The sequence below is a fragment of the Microtus pennsylvanicus genome, chromosome 21 (genome assembly GCF_037038515.1).
Source record: "Microtus pennsylvanicus isolate mMicPen1 chromosome 21, mMicPen1.hap1, whole genome shotgun sequence".
NCBI lineage: Eukaryota > Metazoa > Chordata > Mammalia > Rodentia > Cricetidae > Microtus > Microtus pennsylvanicus.
Genome location: NC_134599.1, coordinates 6,228,199 through 6,247,070, shown reverse-complemented (window position 1 = coordinate 6,247,070; position 18,872 = coordinate 6,228,199). Strand labels below are relative to the sequence as shown.

The following is an 18,872-nucleotide window of genomic DNA, read 5'->3' as shown; positions in this document are numbered from 1 at the left end:
ACAAAACACCTAAGTCCCAAGTAAACAAAGGGAGGGGTTAGAACTTGTGTTCTAAAGAGAACAGGCTCAGTGGTTAAGGGCACTTGTTGCTCTTGCAGAAAAGTGGGATTTGGGTCCCAGTGCCTACATGGTGGCTCACAACGGTCCTTAACTCTGGTCCTAGGAGATCCAACTCCCTCTCCGGACTCCACAGACATGCATGCCCATACGTTCATGCAACTAAAACACCTATGCATATTCGTACATGCAAGAAGAACACTTGAATACATGGGGGGGACTAAAAACATTTTTAAGACTACAAACTTCGTTCAACAAAACAAAATCATGAAGTTGATGAACTAAGAAGAAGTGCTTTTAGTACCTCAAATTAACAAAGGACTGGGGATTAAGCTATACAAAGAATGTCTGCAAAATCAATAAGAAAAAGCCAGCAACTCACTATATAAATGATAAAGTACTTAAGTGATCTATAGGGAAGCCCACAGTGATAGCAAATATATCAAGCAAGACTCAGAGTCAGACAGGTGCTGTCAAATAAAAGCGAGGTACAGGGAGACAGGCAGAAGTAGGTCAGAGACGAGTGCCAATACAGACTGATGCAGACCTTTTAGAACACAACCTGAATGTACATTACGAACTTGAACATGTCTACATCCCATAAAACGCAGGAATCACATTTCAGGGAAAGGCTGATTGAAGAAAATTCCCACTCAGGACTAGGAGATGAGAGGGCTGTTCATCACAGTGTGTGTCTTGGTGTGGGCGTTGGAGGCAATTCAGATCCATCACCAGAGAACAGATGAGTCAAATGTACTGAGTACGTACCATGAAGTACCAGGAAGTTCTCCAGAAAGCAGACACTGAGATGCCGCGATGGAGTTAGATTTGCTAAGGAGCTAAGACCTGGAAAATTAAAGAGAAAGAAACCAAGTTTGGCCTGGGGAACCAGATGACTTGACTCTACCTACCAAGTCTCTTCCAGTGCCCAGAAGAATTCAAGGACAAAGATGGCCTGATGGGGAGAAGCAGAGGGTAGAGAGGGCCTGGTCCCTGGTCCTCAGTCATAGCTTGGGTTGTGTAGAAGACAGAAGGGCCTCATTCAGAAACCAATGCAGACTCCAAAGAGACCAGAAGTGAGAAGCATTCTCTGAAACACACCACACAACTGTAAAATGCAAATTAAAGCCTTATGAGATTCCAAAGCACATCAATTAGAATAGTTAACCTAAAAATTGCAACAGTGAGCTAAGGAAATGGCTCAGCAGGTAAGAGTACTTGGTGTATAAGCATGAGGACCTGAGTTCAGATCCCCAGTGCCCACGTAAAATGTAGGGCATGGCCACAGGAGTTCCTAGGGTGTCAGCTGCAGGGAACAGAGATAGGTGGATCACTGGGACCCACTGGCTGTTGGTGAGAGACTCCATCTCAAAGGAATATGGCAGAGAGGAACAGCACAGGACACCTGACATCCTCTTACACTCAATCACACGCATGTACCACAACATACACCACACACGTGAAAAATAATGATAGCATCAACTGAGGAGGAGGAGTCTGAGGAACTCAGTTCGCTGCATCTCACTTCCTCTGAACAGAAAGAACCTGACAGTCCTGTATGACTAAATGCTCACTTATCATATGGTTCTACAACCACATTTTGGGCATTTGTCCCAGAGAAATGAAAACGCATGTTCACAGAAAGTCTTATGATCAGAGATCGTAGCAGCTTTACTGGTGCAGCAGATGAGAAGTGACGTGGTGGACAGCGGGTTGAACACACCAAACTGCTACTACTGGGCAGTAAGGAATCGCTGACAGACGGGCATCACCAAGTGTCAGTAGTCAGAAAACACTCACAGGACGTTATTCAGACAGCATTCTCCCGAGAGCTGCAGAGAAGGGGTGGAGCTTAACTGGTTTGAAGATGGACAGAGGTGTGAATGAAGGAGGCCGCTGGACAGAGCTCTTTCTCCATGGTGGAGCAGGTTAGCATCTTAACTGAAATGAGGGTTAAGCCAATCTACGGGGGAGGCAATAGCGCCTAAAACTGGTGGAGGAGACAGAGCAAGGGAGTGAGAAAACAAGAGAGGTGGGGGAAGGAGGGACAGATAGAGAGGACAGGAGGGAGGGAGTTGGTGAAAGCTGAATGAGTTTTGAAGTCTGTACTAATAATGTCTATCTTCTGGTTTTGACATTGAACCCCAGCTATATCCCACATCAGTTGTGATAATCTTATTGTCACCCTGACAGGCCTTCCTGGGTGGGTCTGTTGAGGACATTTCCAGAAAGGAGTAGCTGAGGAGCAAAGACCTTCATTCATCATGGACGGCACATTCCAACATGAGGAGACCGGAGGAAAGTAGTAGCTTCGCCGGTGAGGGCGTCTCCCTGCGGCCACTGTCCTTTATTCCGGTGGGACTCCAGTCCCCTCACCTTCCAACACAGCCTGAAACCCAGCAATGCTCCGAGAAACTTCCAGGCCTTCAGCCCCGAGTTGGAACTACCAAAGCATCCAACTTCACCAGTGAGCAGGCACTGGGTCCACTGCACGCGGCAATTGCTGGCTGCTGCGGTGATTCGAATGACAAACACCCCAGAGTCTCAGGCATCTGAATACTTGGTCCCAGTTGTTGGAGCTGTTTGAGGGATTCAGGAGATCTGACCTTGGTGGAGGAAATATGTCACTGGGGGCGGGCTTTGAGAGCTTGAAACCTCACCTACTGCCTATTCACGCTCTCTGCTTTGGATTTGCAGTTCAAGGTGTGAGCCCTCAGCTTCCTGTTCCTGCTCCCTGCTGCCATTATAGAGTCTAATCCTCTGGACCTTAACCCGAATAAACTCCTCTTCCAAACATTGCCTCAGCCACCCTATTTTATCACAGCAACTGAAGAGGAAATAATCCAGCGGCTCAGCTCCTTTAGTGCAAGCCAGTATTAGAAACCCCCCTTTCCAACATACGTGAGTGCTGTCTGCTCCATTCCTATAGAGCGCCCTCTCTAACACACTGAGTGACTCCTAACAGCAGGGATACATTTGTTCCTCACAGTTGTGGGAGCTAGAAGGCCAAGGCCAGGGCACCAGTAGATTCCGAGTCTGGGAACAGCCTGTGTCCTGGTTCACACACTCTGTCTTCCTTCTGACTGTGTCTTTGTGTGGCAGAAATGACAAGAAAGCACTCCAGGGTCTGGTTTATAAGGACACTAATCCCACTTGTGAAGACCCCCTCATGACCTGATCCCCCTCACAAAGGTCTCCCATCCCATTGTCATCCCTGTAGCAGCGATGATGTCTGGATGTGAATTTTAGAGAGGTATAATCTTTCCTTCACTGCAGCTGTCGCTGTTGGAGGAATAAAGTGAAGGGCACACAGAATTGGGTGGGTATCACATCGTCTGCTTTTTTTTTTCAGTTCCCCCTTGAGTTTATTGTCTCAAAGCTAGAAGTCTTTTTTTTATGCATACACAATTCCCAAGCACAGTCACCTTTTCAAATGTGCGGTGTCCTTTGCTGTAAGCTGTTGGAAGTGACTGATCACTGTGGTGACCATGTTGCACCAACTCTTTGCTCCCTTCATTTCAGAGCCAGCAGACTTCTGAAAGCCCTGCACTGGAGAGGTAGAGGCAGGAGGATTGCAGCAAGGTCAAGGTCAGCCTAAGGTATATAGTAAGCTCTAGACAAGCAGGGCTACATCACAAGACCCTGCCTCCACAAAAGAAAAATCCAAGCAGCCCAGAAATTACTACTTTATTAAAAATAACAAAGACCGTGTAGACAGAGATGGGTGAAGCAGCATTTTAAATATAAAGCTCTACACTCATCTGTAAATACATATCAGACATGGTTCGTATTATTTTGCCAGTCTGCATTTGTGTGTGCATACATGTGTGTGAGCATACATGTGGAAGTCGGAAGCTAACCTCAGGGGCTGGTCCTCATCTTCTGCCCTGTACCCCTGGGCACACCAGGCTAGCTGGCCCGTCAGCTTCCAGGGATGGCCCATCTTGTCGCAAGAGCGCTGGGATTACAGACGTGCACCACTGTGTGTGTTCTGGAGACCCAAGCTCACCTCTTCACAATTGCGTGGCAAGCGTTTTTACCCACTAAACTATCTTCCCAGCCCGACACCGTTTTTAAATCCAAATCTTACATCAATCTACAAACGCAAACCAGATAAGCATGCTATCTATATATTCATGTGCTATTTGTCCATAAATTCAGGGGTTCTGTGTTGTCTCTTAAGATGAAAGTAAACCAGAGGCTTCTGTTCTCACTGCCGCCCATTTTCACCCTGAACCAGGCTCCACCTTGAGTATGCCTTTCGCGCACCAACGTCAACTGGACAGTAGGTGGAGCCCGTGCACCCCTACTGCTATAGCTCCTGCCAGAAACAAAACCTCAAACTTAAGGCCCAGACAGGAAGGACGCTGGGAAGAAGCCAAAGCTAAAAACTGAACAGTCTCCTGCCTGCCCTTCTGCATCCTGTGTCTCCACTGAAGGTCCCACAGGGACATCTTATTTTGCCCAGGTCCTTCTCCCCAGTCCCGAACTTAGGAATCATCATGTCCAACCCTCTCTAAATGCATTAGTTAATCTCTTTCTACATCTAGATGCTGTGGGGCCCGGGTTCAATTCTGAGTCAAAAGAACAAGAAAATACAAACATGTGTCTTATAGCAAGGACAAGCACTGATTTGAATTTGTAAGTTGTTTTAATTTTAAGTTCATTTCCTCTTATCTTGTCCTTGTTAGAAACATCTGAAACCGGTTTAAAGGATTGGTGTGGTGGGGAGGGGGGCATCAAAGATAGGCAGGTGGGAAGCATGGGCTTGCAGACACAATTCAATCTGCAGTCGCTGTGCGTGAGACATACAGGGCAAGCCGCTCTCTGGAGTCCCCAGCGTTGGCCAGGGGACCAGCCTTATCACTCAACGGGGTAGCGTTAGGCTGACCTCCCTGCCTGGCTCTCTCCAGTGGATTCAAACTTCTGACAAGACGTAAACTCCCGTTCTCAAGTTCATGTAAGTTTCATGACCATGCAAGTTCCAAGGTACCGGCTCTTCCTCATCCCTACTGCAGGTAGACACACGTAAGCTCCCAGAGTCATTCCCACAGGACCCTCGCTAGCTAGCCATGGAGAGAGGAGCTGGGGCACACTCCCCCACTCACTGACCTCTTCCTTCACATCAGTGAACATCTCCCTACTCCAAGAGACTGGAGGCAGTGATCCCAGGCTACCTCAGCATAGCCTGAGAGCTGAGACTGCTCCTGTTTAGAACGCATGTGTTCAGGCAGCCCCCATCTCACCCCATTAGTGAGGACAGGATCCCCAGCACAAGAGAGCCAAACACACAGCAACCGCCCTCAGTCACATCTCCTAAAAGCTCTGGGGTAGGGCTATGGGGGTGGGGATGCACCGTGGAACAGAGTGAGCCAGCAACGCTGGGACGAAATAGGTGGGCAGTGGCGAGAGCGCGGCCAGTCTCACTGGTTCCCACAAGAGGTCATGGCGGCTCCTCTGAATGGTTTCATAGACAAGGTGAATGAGTCAGACCTGAAGACCCAATGCTGGCAGGGGATCTCGGTGGGCGGAGTCTCCACAGAGTGGGCTCACATCTGGAGACAGACCCAAGTTCACCATTACAGTTCAGAGGGTGAAAGATGCTGGATGCTCTTGACTTTGGGCTTTAGGAAAAGGAAAGAAAAAAAAAAAAACCCAGACTCTGGAGAAAGCTCCATTCCCCGGTCTGTTGCCTTTTTCTCATTCTTCTTTTTAATGAGCTTCCCTAACAGCAAGAATCCGGGACTCTGTTTGGGCTTGTGAAGCCTGAATCTGCCTATAAATCGCCTGGCCTGCCAGATGGGGCCTCTGTGGGCCACCCACGACTGCAGTAACTCCCTCTGGCTTGCCTTCTCCTTTCTTCGTCTCTTCTTTCTTTTCCCCTCCCTCCCTCTCTTCCTCCCTCCTTTCCTTCAGTAGGGAAGAACAAAGAGAGACACATATACAAAAGAAGTCCACGGTCTGGAAAGAGGACTCAGCAGTTAAGAGCCCTGATTACTCTTCCAGAGGACCCAGGTTCAATTCCCAGCACCCACAAAGCAGCTCACACCTGTCTGTAACTACAGGAGCCAACACCCTCACACAGACACACATGCAGGAAAAGCATCAATGCACACAAAATAAAAAATAAGAAGTTAAAAAACAAACAAACAAAAAGTCCACATAAAGAAAAGGGCTTGGGGTGATGAGTAGTTAAGATCACTCATTGCTCTTGCAGAGGCCCCGGTTACCATTCCCAGCATCCACAGGGCTCCCAAATGCCCATAACTCAAGTTCCAAGGGATCCAATGCCCACTTTTGACCACCGATGACACCAGGCAAAAGTATGTTTAACGATGGAGACAGCCAAGTGCGGTGCCATGTGCCCTATGATCCCAACACTCAGAGAAAGCTGAGGTTGGAAGATCACAAATTTAAGCCCAACACGAGCTACATACTGAGGCCCTATCTGAAAGGAAGATAACATAAAAGTGAACATGGACACAGAGGTCAGAGCAATGCTGCCATGGAACGCTGGCCTTCTGGGGGTCAGCAAGCACAAGGAAGGCTCTTCCCCTAAAAGTTCTGTTAAGAGCACGGCCCTGCCAACACTTAGATCTCAAATGCCAGCCTCTTGGACCCTGAGAGAATAAACTCCTGTTATTACAAGGCACCCAGTTTGGGCACCTTGTAATGTTGGCCACAGGTGTCTAGAATGATATTCCTAATATGTTAGGTCATGTTTGTGGTTTAGTGGGCATAGAGGTTCCATAGGTAGGGACTGCAGAGTAGATGGCAGGAAGCAGGTATCAAAGTCCGTGGGCACTAGGAAGCTCCAGGTTCCATGATGTCCTGGAAGGAACTCAAGTAAAACAATGGAACCTTACTAGTATATCTTCCAAGCAGAGCCTGAGGGCTGTGTGAGGCAGGAGTTACCTCCTCCAAAGCCAGTTGTCCTCCAAACTCAGGGGCACTGTCAGGTGAAGGCATAGCCCTCGAACCTGGGGTCAGGCTGACCTGAGAAACCTAGAAAAACTGAAGTGGATGTCAGATGAGCGTTCTCTGTGAGCTTGACAGGTTCATAGACAAAAAGGTAGGGAGAGGAGCCGGGGAGATGGCCGGGTAGGTAGGGGCAATTGCTGCGCAAGTCCGAGGACCTGAGTTCTAGCCCCCGGGCATCAAAATAGAAATCTGGGAGGCCACTTATGTCTGCAACTTCTTTACTGTGTGGGATAGAGAGGAGGACTGGGTGGCTGGTGTTCAATGACTGTCACTCTAGCTCTAGGTTCTGAGAGAGACCTTATCCCAAGTGAATGAAGCAGACCGCAGCAGAGCAAGAACTCAAGATCCGTCTCTGGTGTGCATGCGTGCGTGGATCTGGAGAAAAGAAGCTGTCGAGTGTTAAATGCAGAGCTGTGACCTTAGGGAACTGGTAACTCAGGGCAGAAAGGGGCCAAGGACAAATGGGCCAGGCGTTCCAGAATTGACATCACAGCTGAGGAATAGCGAGGGACAGAAACGGAGGAGGTGTCCCCGAGGCCAGGGATGGGTTACCCCAAGAAGTTGGAACCTCTGAGGTCTTGTTTGTAAATGCTAGAAAGGAACAGGAGGAATCAACAACGTCCACCCCGCTGTAGTCTCCCACCAGCCTCCCAAGGACGGGAAAACAAAGACATGGCCTGCAGGAGTCTGGAAGGACTGGGGAGGGTTCCGGAGTCTTAGAGGCCTGAAGGTAGTCAGACACACCACACGTGACTGGGAGTCACAGGATGGCTAACTCAGTGCCCAGCAACGAAGACAGACCGAAAGTCCTTTTCTCGGACTGCCCTGGACAGTGTAAACAAAAAAGAAAAACCAATCACTTACTACAGTTGAAGAAAGGTTCACTCCTGTCAGGGAAATGCACCCCCCCCCTTGTAAAGAAAAGCCCCAGACAGAGGGTCTGTGAGCCACAAGCTGGTTCAGCCCCCTCTCTCCGGGGAGTACTCTGTACACACAGACTCTTAATAAATCTACACTTCGCTGCTACTCTGGGTCTCACTCAAGACCTTGTTCCGGACACAAAGGACCTGGACACTGTGTCGCAGAAGACCCCTGAGGCCCCTCCAGGATCATTTTGGTAAACAGACCCAGACCTATTATCACAGGTGGAAGGCAGGGAAAGGTGACATCTCTGTCCCCTCCTGACCCCATAGTCCCAGGATCATCTGCCTCAGGATCCAGGGCTAACTGAGCTCGGACAGGCAGGCAACCTTAGCCTGGAAACAAAGTCATGCCCGTGGGTGTTGTTTCTGGAGGAGGATTCCTGGCAACACCTTTTGGGGTAACAGATGGTAAGTAAGGATCTTGGTTTGATGATTTGCCTCCCGTGGCCTCAGATGACCCTGGACATTTGACAGCTCACAGGCCCCAGAATGTGGGCAGGGACAGGGACACCTCTCTGTATATGTTTGGTTTCTATCCCGAAAGACATTCCCAGGAGGGAGAGCCTTGTTCAACAGACAGCCACCCACCTATGCCTCACCCAGGAACAGAGACATTCTCCCCCGGGACAGACAGGCTGGCAGGAGTACCACAGGCAAGGGAACAGAAGCTGAAGGAAACAGGGGGCCGGCTCTGAGAAGAGATTCCTCTGCCACGCCCTGAGCCATCTCTGGGAAGATCCACAGCCAGCCCAGCCAGCAGAGGGAGAACTGTGGACATAAACAAGGCACGTCCTGCACACCTGTCTCCCCGGGAGCCCGGTCTCCTCTCAGCCCCATGTAAAACAGAATGTGATTTTGCGTGTGGTTCCTCCACTGCCAGGTGGAGATGCAAATAGGAAAAGCTGTTGGAGAACTAAACTGTTTTACTTAAGGAAGAGGAAGCCATGTGGGCACGGAACCTGTTGCTTTCGAGGCCTTTGGGAGAGGGAAGGGAAGGAGGCCCTGACCACCTGTCCTGCATTAGCGAACAGACAGAAATCCTGGCTCAGCAGGGATCAGGACTCTCTGAAGGAGTTCCAGCCCAGCCTATCTCAAAACCCAAAACAAGCAAACGAACAAAAACTTGGTTATTTAAAGTACAAAACATGATAAAGCATTTTGATACAGGGGGCCTCTTTTGGGGTGGAAATCTGGTGCCACCTAGCCCTGTAGGTTCACAGAGGAATCGCATGACCTCTGAGATCCCAATTTCTCTAGCAGGAAAATGTCTAGCTGACTTTCAAGTCCCCTCGTTCCCAGGCCTGAAGAGTACACTGCCTAAGTGGCAAGTAGTTCTTTGTGCTCCTGGCTTGGCTTCTCGGTGTCAGCTGAGACCGTGACCCTGTGGCCACTCCGTCTTTCATCCACATGGCCAGGCTGCCCACCTCACCTGCTTCATTGACCCCAGCATGGCAAACCATAGGCACGTCAGTCTCAGAACAGCCCTTCCCACAGATCCGTGCCTTCCTCCCACCCCCACCCCCACCCTCGGGAGCAGCCTGCACACCCCTGAATGGGGGGGGGGGGGGCCGACACGACTCAAGTTTCTGCTCCAGACTAAAAGATAAGCAGTTGTCTCCTTGCTGCTTTCGCCTGTGCTTTCTCCAAGGACCTCTGCCATCCCGTCTCTGTTGCTTGGAGCCACGCTTAGTCCAAAGGCTGGTGGACTCGCAGCAGCAAGTGGCTCCATTAACAAAGGGTCCCCTAGGGAGCAGATAGCCCACCACTTGCAGTGACCGGTGTGGGTGGCAGCCTGTGTGGCCCCACCCACAGTCTCTCTACCAACCTCAGGAATTTCTAAACCTTGAAGAATGCTCATGGGAGCCATTATTGGTCATTTCAGAATTTATTTGGAAGGTTTTTGTTTTGTTTTTTGCTTGTTTTATTCTTGAGTTTAGGCTGACCTGGGACTCATAGCAATCCTCCTGCCTCAGCTTCCTGAGAGTTGAGATTACAGGCCTGAGGCACCATACCCAGCACCATTTTAGGTTGTACCCAAAGTCAGCAGAAGGAAGTATTAATAAGCTCAGCTACTTTAAAGCCACTCCACCCACGGGCTCAAACCACCGCCAATCAATTCTGTATGGGCTGCTGCCTGGTCAGGCTCCCAGGGTGCTAATTTCCTGCTCCGGAGTATCGGTGAGTCATCTGCCTCCCTCCCCTACACTTTAACTGTAGCTCTGAGACCAGAGTCTGCAGAAGGGAGGTCACATGGCGTCTTTATTTAGTAGCCAGTTCTCAACTGGCAGGAGGGGAAAGGATAGCCAGACACTTCCTAGAAGCAGTCCCCCCGCCTCAATTTCCGGAGCCCACATGAGCTAAGAAGCTTGATAGTGTCTTAAATTCCTGTAGTCCATGCCAAGTGCTGATGCTCAAGGTTTGGGATGCTGACTCAAGGATAAGCCGGGGCCGGGATTCAAATGGCTGGGAAACAGACTTCCAGCCGGCCACCTCCGGGTAGTGCCATGTGCTGTGTGGCCACCAGGTGGCACTCAACACTTCAAACTGCCAACAAGGCCAAGCCAGTCTGGAGCCCTGTTAATCTCGCACAGATTAATGCTGAGGCGAAAATGCCCCCAGGTGTGAGGCAGAAGTGTGACCAAATGCCACAGAATTATCGTGGATTCATTTAGACCAAGTTCATCTGAATGTCACAGAAAGCTACATGAAAAGCCTCCTTCCTCACAGCCTCCCAGACTAAGGTGATGTCTGGAACTGGGAACAGCGTGTCCAAGAGGACAAAGGACAGCAAGGTCCCCCTTCAAGATTTACAAGCGCTTCTTGGGAAGGTGTCACATCCCTATAATCTCAGCATTTGGAAGGCTGAGGCAGGAGGACCACCACACATTCAAGGTCAGCCAAGGCTACGTAATGAGACCCTGTTCCGAAGCCATGCAAAGAAGTTCACAGACATAAGCTGTATGCACAAATCATTAATTGTAACTCTTAGCCATATGGGGCCTGTGGGACCTGGATTCCTCTGCACAGACATGACCACCCTCAAGTAATTTCAGGGTTCAGTTGGGGGAGGAATGTGAGAAGGCAGCCAACATCGGCCTCATCGTTGAGGCCACCGAAGAGTCCCCGTGCCAGTCCACCAGGTTTCCCGAGCCCTGTAGCGCCCACGCCTGAGGCCCTGCTCCCCTATGTCTGTTGGTGATGGTGATTCTCTGTGTCCCATGAGGATCCCACCCAATGTGTCTAAGGCAGCTCTCACTCACTTTCCAGTTCCTCTGTTCCCCGGATGGGGAAGTCACCTTTATTTCTGTTTTAGTTTTGCTTCATGTTGTTGTAATTTGAAAAAAAAAAAAAAAAGCAAAACAATTTAGGGGGAAAGGGGCTTAATTCAGCTCCCAATTCCAGGCTACAGCCCACTGTGGCAGGAAGGTCAAGGTGCAAAAACTTGAGACATCTAGTCACAAGCACAGCCAAGAGCAGAACAAGGGTAAAGCGTATGCAGGCCTTGCTCAACTTGCTTCCCGCAGAGATCCCGTTCAGAACCTCCTGCTTGGGGAATGTTGCCACCCATGTTATTAGGCAGGTCTTCTTGCATCAATTAATGTAATCAAGATAATTCCCCCAAAAAACGTGCCTACGGGCCAACCTACTCAAGATAATCCCTCATTAAAACATTCTTCCCAAAGGATTCGAGGTTGCATCACGTGGGCAAAACTTGACCACCGATGTGTCCCCATCACCCAAGCATAGGCCCAAAAGCCAACCTGGCCACCCCTTCCTCCCACCCTAGTCCTCTCCTGTGCACCTTCACTTTTCAGGAGTTAAGAAGCGCACTGTGAGAAGCTATGAAACAACGGCACTGAAGACAGAAGTGCAGGCTGCACAGTTGGGCATATGCTTTCCCGCATGCAGAGACGCCGTGTCCACGTGGGAGGGTGATGGGCAGCGTGCATCACGCATGTGCACACCTCAGAAATAATTACCTACTCAAAACCCCAGAGCTGTGGGAGAATCCACCCCCATTGCTTAGCAATGTCCGCCTGAGTTAAGAGTTTCTGGGGTCTGTCATCTTTCCTTTCCCACAACGGCCAGCCTCCTGCTCCTCCTTCCAGGCCTGAAGACTTTGCACAGGCTCACCTCCCAGTTTTGATTGCAGAGTTAGCAATCCATGCCACCCGCTAACAAAAGCCCTATGGCTCCCCACCATCCTCAGTGGGCAACAAAATCCAGACTCCTTACCAGGACTTATCAAGATCTTCAGGATAGGACTTGTCCTTACATGCTCCTAAAAAGCCTTGCTGCATAGGCACTGCCTCCCACATGACCCTCAAAAGCCACAGCCCCATTAGCCTACCGCAGCCTGTGGCAGCGGCTGATGCTTGGGGCTTTTAGTGCACATTCACGATCCTTCATCATAAAATCGAGCACCCCCGTGATGTTGAGCTTGATCACGTGCTTTCACCACCAGAATGGGGAGGGAGGGGGAGCAGAACACAGGCGAAATATCTGATTCTTGTATGCTTACATCTCTGCCCATTCTCCACAAACCCAGAGAGCTGTTGGCCTGTGCCCACAGCTGCTGCAGGTTCTTCTGAAGCTCTGCTTTTTAAAGCCACAGTCCTGAGACCCATGAGTATAAAATCCGTTCTGGTTCTGCAACAGAACCTGGTCGCAACGGCTGCTGCCTGCGTCAGTCACTGGTGCGCATGGCCTGATGCCACTGCCTGGTTCTCCCTGCCTGGCCTTTTCAGGAGCTCATTTGCCCCATCAGGGTCTATATTCGGGCCAGTGAGATGGCTCAATAAAGACGCGTGCGGCCAATCCTGAAGACCTGGGTCCAATCCCTGAGCTCACGGGAGTTGTTCTCTGACCTCGCACATGTGCCCTGGGTTGTTTATCTCACGGGGTGGCGCACGCGGAGTCAGAAGACAACCAACTGCGTCAGTTCTCTCCTTCCGCCACGGGGACCAGGGGATAAAACTCAAGGCCTCAGCCTTCACAGCACCTTTACTGGCTGAGCCGTCTTCCCAGCCCAGCGTGGTTTCTATAATCCACGGGTTAGTTCTGTTTGCACCACTGTGGTTTCAGAGGGCTCGGTCCTCAGTTGCCCCGTGTAGAACATCACATGGCAAAGGTTCAACTAGGTGACCAATAGGAAGCAGAGAGAAAGACCCATCCCTGTGACCTTTCTCTGCTATCTAGGCCCCGCCTCCCCAGAGCCCGAAGCCTTCTGAAACAACACTTCTAGCGGGAAAGCCAAGGCCAAAGAATGAACCTGGGGGGGGGGGGCGACATTTCAGATTCCAAACATAGCACTCTGCCCCTCACCCCCAAAAGGTCAAGGGCCACCTCACAATATCCGGTACATTCTGTGCTATTCAAGAATCCCCAAATACTACAAGTTCCTGCCTCCTGTGGCTTCAATGTGTAGTACCCCCCATAGGCTCCTAGGTTTGAACGCTTGGTCACTGTTGGTGTCGCTATTTCAGGGACATCGTGGAGGGAAGACTGGAAACCTGTGGCCTCTGGTTTTGTCGTGTGATAAAATGGAGTGCCTGCACACACAGAGGGGGCTACTAAGTAAATGACCCCTCAGAGGCCCCTCTGATCTCTTGGACCTGGTCCTGGTCCCACTCTGAACCACCTCAGAGCTCATTTTCCTAAGCTATCCCCTTTCCTGCTGCTTCCCGTCTGTCTCCGTCCCATGCACGTTCAGGGGCAGGAGAACTGGGAGCTCTCAGTCCGGGCCCTCCAGTCTCAGACCTGCGCAATGGCAGAAGGAGCACATGGCAAGATATGCCTGCAGAGCAGAGAGTGGAAAGCCGATGGGGTCTGGCGGCTGGGGCTGAACCAGGGTTTGGGGACAGCCCTCAAAGCATCATCCCCTGCTTTTGCCAGCTGAGGACCCCCTTTTAAAAGTCCTATGGCCTCCCAAATCAGCTTCATCAGTCTGGGAGCAAAGATCTCATTCAAGAGCCTGTGGGGGACATGGAAGCCAAAGCACGCAGCTGTCACCTGTCTTTCTCCACAAAGTCCTCACCAAAAGGCCAGAACCATTCACATCTTCATTTCCACCATCTCAAATTCTCTAAGTCACAAACATTTTTCTCAGTCCCTGTGTGTCTCCCCGAGGCTGAGTGTAGCTCTGTGGGGGGGGGGGGGGCTCTGTGATTCTTGTAACCCTCCTGGGCATGCCGGCTTCTCTCTTCTTTTCCAAGGCTATCCTGTCCACTCCAACCTCCAGACTGCAATCTCTGCGCTGGGATTCATTTTGGTTTCCCAGTGTCTCATCCTCCATTCCTGGACACAGAAATCCCAGAGGAACGGCTGGCTTCCTATCCTGCTCCTGTGTCCCGGAGTCATTTTGGACAGAGAGGGTGCCCCTGGCTCTAAGACTCCACCAGCTGAGGGATCTCGGGTTTAGAGACACTTGGAACTCTGTGACAGTTACAAGGCCAGGGACATGCAGCAGAGGTTACATCTTGGAGGGTGTCCCTGGGCCCCTTTTACCTAAAGCCTCATTTACTCCCTGCTCACCTGAGGCTCGGTAACTCTGTTACTTGGTAGCTTTTGGTGGATGTGATTGAAAAAGCAGCCTGAGTAAGGTTATGAAACAAGAGCTGGGAGGAAGACTTGAGGGCATGACCCAGTGACAAAGGATCAGACCCCAGGACCCTGCCAAAGGGCTAGGGTCCAATGGGACATAGGCAGGGCTGGGGCGGAGCTTCTCAGGAGGGGCGGGGCCTCCACCCACCTTCAGCCGGAGCAGATTGGTTTCATCTGCATCTGGGTATAGGATCTATCTCCTTGCTAGGAGCATCCAAGACACTGCAGCTCACAGCCCAAAGAGAGGGACTCTGGCCTGGAAGGCCCTGTGGCTCACCTAGGTCCTAGGATCCTGGACCATGGGACAGTGGATGGGATGAATCTGTAAGGATGCCAGCTTCATGTTTGAATCCCATGACTGAGCAGGAAGGTTGAGTCCGGACACTGCAGCAGGCACAGAGCGGAGGCTGCAGTCAAGGCCTCTCCCCATAGCTATTCGCCTCCCTTCTCCCTCTTCCCCCTGACCCTGCCCCACCCTCTCTACTCGTTATCTCTCTGTGGGTATTTAGGTGTCTCTCATCTGTTTCTATTTCCCCATGTGCCCTTCTTCTCTGCCTTTCTCTACCTTGACTCTGGTGTCTGCCTCTCTGCCTTCTCCCTTCCCATCTGTCTCACCGTCTCATCTCGATCTCTACCAAACCCTGTCTTTGTCACAGACTTGCCGTCTCTCTAGCTCTCCATCCCTGCTTCTCTTCTTCTACTCTTCCTCTGTGCTGTGGCTCCCTCTTCCACTCACCCCCCTACTTTCTCAGCCGGCTTCCCTTTGGTTCTGTGGCCTTCACATACTGGCCATATTTTGTTCCACTGTGGCACTTAAGATCCCCATGGCTACCCGTGCCCAGAAATAAACAGAACACTGATCCCGAGGGACCAGGCTTGTGCCAGACACACAGGCCCGTTTAGGGGCACACATTTCTACCACCACAGTCAGACACTTGGCAGCCTTGTCCCTGATGAGTCACGCTGAGATTTTTGTTACTATAAAACTTAAAGATGTATGAAAGTAATACATTCATTGCAGGAAAATTTGGAAACACAGAAAAATGATAAAAGAGACCTTTAAAAAAAAACTTTACTAAGAATCCCCATCTTCATTTATCTCCCTTCAGTCTCTCATTTTCCAAGCTTTAAAACATGTTAAAATAAATGTTGGCTTCATCCGCATATAACGTTCTCTTCGCCCCTCGCCTGAGCACCTCTTGTGGCCTTAGAGACTCTGAGGAAGGCCTGCCTTCCCGCACTGCTGAGGACACAGCTGACAGTTACTGCCCTGCCATGTGCTTGTTCTGCGGGTTGTGTCACTTAACCCACAGGTGGCTTCCCTGGGGACCGCCACTTTCCATGTTTTGCAGATAAGGAAGGGCATCAAGGATTAAGGATATCAGATAATTTATTCATGGTCATACAGCTAGTAGGGCACAGGTCCCATTCAAACTCCAAAACATTGCGAATGCTCCCTACCTGCCACCCTCCAACGTGCACAGGTGTGCCACAGGTAAGCCTAGGTGGCAGCCTAGCCACGGAGCAACGCCATAGTACAGAGGCGCCGTTTCTATCTGCCTTGACTGACCTTCCTAAATGGTAGAAGGAGCTTCCTATAATGACCTCTTTGCTAAACATCAGTGTTTGGGGCTACAATGCTGTTCCAGTATTGAAGTACCTGCTCCCTGTGGGCTGGGGCCTGGGAGAAGGGCAGCCCTTCCCAGCACAGAGAACAACAGAATAACTCAGCCCTTGTCCCCACTACTCTGGACGTCTCACAACTGTGAGAGCCCATGTCAGAATAAAAAAATGAAAACCACAATTGGCAGCATTTGGACTTCAAGTGTAGCTTAGCGGTGGAATTCATGCTCAGCATGTGTGAAACCCTGGGTTCCAGCCTCAGCACCAAAAGTAATTAAAAGATTGGCAACATAATAAAGATGCCTACGAGCATTGCCGCTACATAGCAAAGAGTCAGAGATGGGTGATGTAGGTGGGTCTTCTTTCTATCTGTTGCTTTCATTGGTTAATTAATAAAGAAAACTGCATGGCCTGATAGGCCAGAACATAGGTAGGCGGGGAAGACAGAACAGAATGCTGGGAAGAAGGAAAGCGAGGCAGTCACCATAACTCTCCTCTCCAAGATGGATGCAGGTTAAGATCCTTCCCGCCAGGCACACACATTAGATATGGGTTAAAGCAAGATGTGAGAATTAGCCAATAAGAGGCTGAAACTAATGGGCCAGGCAGTGTTTAAAAGAATACAGTTTCCGTGTAATTATTCTGGGGCTAAGCTAGCCGTGCAGGAGCTAGGTGAGACGAAAAGCAGGCCTGTCCACAGCTCCTTCTACAGATGGGGGTCAACATTACACAGCAAGAAAAAGAAATTAGAGGTCTAGGAATTCAAGGCAAGGGATTTAAACTGTCACGTGTGGACAACGTGGAAATCTGCACAGAAATTTGAACTAATAGAATTCACAAGAAGGTGGCTGCGTATATGTAACATCGACTTATAAAATCAGAGCACTTTCTCCTCGCACACTAGCCATTCGTAACTCTAAAGAGAGAGGGAGAATGCCAGACATTACGGGCACTTGCAGCCTTTGCAGAGGACCTGGGTTCCATTCCCAGCACTCACATGGAGGCTCTCAGCCATCCTAACTCTAGTTCCAGAAGATTCCACACCCTCTTCTGGCCTTCACAGGGCCCAGGCATGCACATGGTGTATATACATGCATGCAGACAAAACACTCATACATATTAAACATAAACAGTTCAAGAGAGATGTCTTAGCAGTTAAGGGCACTTGCAGTTCTCACGGGAGACCCAGGTTCAGTTCCCAGCACCCACATGTTGGCCCACAGCTGTCTATAACTCCAGTTCCAGTGAAACCAATATCCTCCTCTGACCTCTATGGGTATCAACCACATATATGGTACACAGACATAAAAGCAGGCAAAACATATGTGTTATGTGTGTGTGTGTTCTCAAATAATAAAAATAAATGTTTTTAAAAGATATAATTCTTAATGGCAGCAAATAATAAGATAGAGCCAGTGTTTATGAAAGATCCTATTACCCTCTATTAACAGTGATAAAGAACTCTAAAGGAATTGAGGAATGCTGTTATACAGGGCCGTTATAAAAATATCATTTCCAACTAGGCCTAGTGGCACATGTGTATAATCCTGGCACTGGAAGGCAGAAGCAGAAGAATCTGGAACTTGGTAAATGTATTTATTCCCAAATTTGTAAAGATGAATGAAAGTTTCCACATGACTACCTTGATTATCAGAGAGAGAAAGAAGAACTTTTCTCATCGGAACATCAGAGACTCCCAGAGTCCCAGTCACAAGAGCCTACATCGCTGGCACCACAGGTCAGCACAGAGAGCTTGGACATAAGGCCTGTGCGTGTCCAGGAACATGGATTCCAACAGGAAAAGCCTCATAAGTCAGTCTAGGAGGACAAAATGTATAACAAATGGTTGCTGGGGAATCTATGCTCTTCATGTGGGAAGAAGGGAGTTAGGTACACCACATGCGCTGGCGGGGTCCAGGAGAGTTAAGGACCTCTGTGCGAAAGAAAACCATTCAGCAGACAGGAACATAGAACGACCTATCTGATTCATGGAGCTGAATTTGGGTGAGATTCCATGAACAAGACTTACAAGGCTCAAATGTTTGCACTTTATCACAATTCACATTTTCAGTTCCGTGTCAGGTGTGGAGCACACATCTGTGATACCATCGTTCATGAGGCTGAGGCAGGAGAGTTTAAGAGTTTAAGACTAGTCTGGCCTATTGTCTACCATCTATCATCCCTGACTAGGCATCGACAGAACACAAAGAAAAGAAAAAGGAGGAAAGAGAGGGTGAAGGACAGGGCACGCCACAGGAAAAGAGGCCAGGGAGACAAGGGCCCACAAAGCTGCTCAAACAAGCACACTACCCAGAAAACTAAAACTACATTAAAGTTCTTGAATGCCCTTAGATAGATAAGCATGTGTAATAGACAGCTGTCATTAAAGGCTCCTCCACAAATCTTTCACACATAGCTTCACAGCTGTCCCATCTTTTTTTGTTTTGTTTTGTTTTGTTTGTTTGTTTGTTTGTTTGTTTTTCGAGGCAGGGTTTCTCTGTAACTTTGGTGCCTGTCCCGAAACTAGCTCTTGTAGACCAGGCTGGCCTCGAACTCCCAGAGACCCCAGAGATGCTTCTGCCTCCCGAGTGCTGGGATTAAAGGCATACGCCACCACCGCCCGGCTTGTCCCATCTTATATATGACAGCTTTACCCCTCCAAAATTCAAGCAGAAAGTTGACAGA

The 18,872-nt window shown here is 49.7% G+C and overlaps 1 long non-coding RNA gene across 1 annotated transcript; it reads right to left on the bottom strand.

Annotated features, from left to right (window-relative positions):
* Positions 1 to 10,918: 10,918 nt before the first annotated feature.
* On the bottom strand, positions 10,919 to 15,232 carry LOC142839540 (uncharacterized). Its single transcript, XR_012908779.1, has 3 exons — positions 15,130 to 15,232; positions 14,842 to 14,948; positions 10,919 to 11,279 (listed from the first exon to the last, which is right to left on the bottom strand). It is a non-coding gene; the product is annotated as an uncharacterized LOC142839540 (long non-coding RNA).
* Positions 15,233 to 18,872: the final 3,640 nt, after the last annotated feature.